Source organism: Etheostoma cragini, chromosome 16, assembly GCF_013103735.1.
Source record: "Etheostoma cragini isolate CJK2018 chromosome 16, CSU_Ecrag_1.0, whole genome shotgun sequence".
NCBI classification, from domain to species: domain Eukaryota; kingdom Metazoa; phylum Chordata; class Actinopteri; order Perciformes; family Percidae; genus Etheostoma; species Etheostoma cragini.
Window position 1 is genome coordinate 24,807,725 of NC_048422.1, and position 985 is coordinate 24,808,709.

The following is a 985-nucleotide window of genomic DNA, read 5'->3' on the forward strand; positions in this document are numbered from 1 at the left end:
ACCCTGGTATTCTTACCTTAACCCTGAACCATCTGAGGGGTAAACCTAACCAACCAACCAACAAGGCAACGAGCACTAGCCAATCAGAAGCAAAGGAGGGGCATCACCCCCAGGGGAAGGTCCTGTGTTTTGGGTTCATCCCTAACCCTAAAGTATTTAACTTAATAGTCCTTTTTACCCAATATATTGTAATTGTTATGTTGTTATGTAAACATGCAATTTTACTTTTTTTAGGGTGACTTGTTGCGATCTGTCTAGACTGCAGATGAAAAATAGCCTTTTGGCAACAGACTGGCGTGTTGACAGAAATGTCCATTAATATGCAATGACCCTGTATTAAATAAACAAATGATACTTTTCTTTTTAAAAGCAGAAAATGAGGCAGATATTGGGTGTTTTATCTGAAGTGCTCCGGTGATTATGACGGCAGGGAGAGGCTGAGCTGCTCTTAGCGTAAACAACGAGTCAACCTGCGGCTATCGATCAGATTCACGGTGAACTGTTTTCTGGGTGAATTAATTCACATTTAACAAACTGACTTCACACAAGTTTCACTGTTTTTACATAAAAAAGGACTCAAACTAATGAATCAATTATCAAAATAGTTGGAAATTAATTTAATAGTTAATAATTAGATAATAATTGATCCATTCATCTTTGCAGCTCTGTCTCTATTTCATTCAATGAAACAATAACTCAAACCGGTGAATGTCTGCTGCTAAAGATAAAGGCTTTTTAAATGTTACGCATCGACTATCAGCTGAAGAATGTTTTCCGCGTTTTGTCCTCTGGAAACTAAATGTCTTATTACTTAAGGACTTGTAATATAAAAACTTGGTAATAAAACAGGAAGCTGTAACTGGGTGTAACCGTGTTTCAGGGAGTCATGTGGACGGTCGTCCTGGCGGTCGGTCTGCTCTGCTGGAGCGCTGATGGACAGGTGACCTGCAGAGACCACAACGGTGGAGCAGTGGACTGGTGAGAC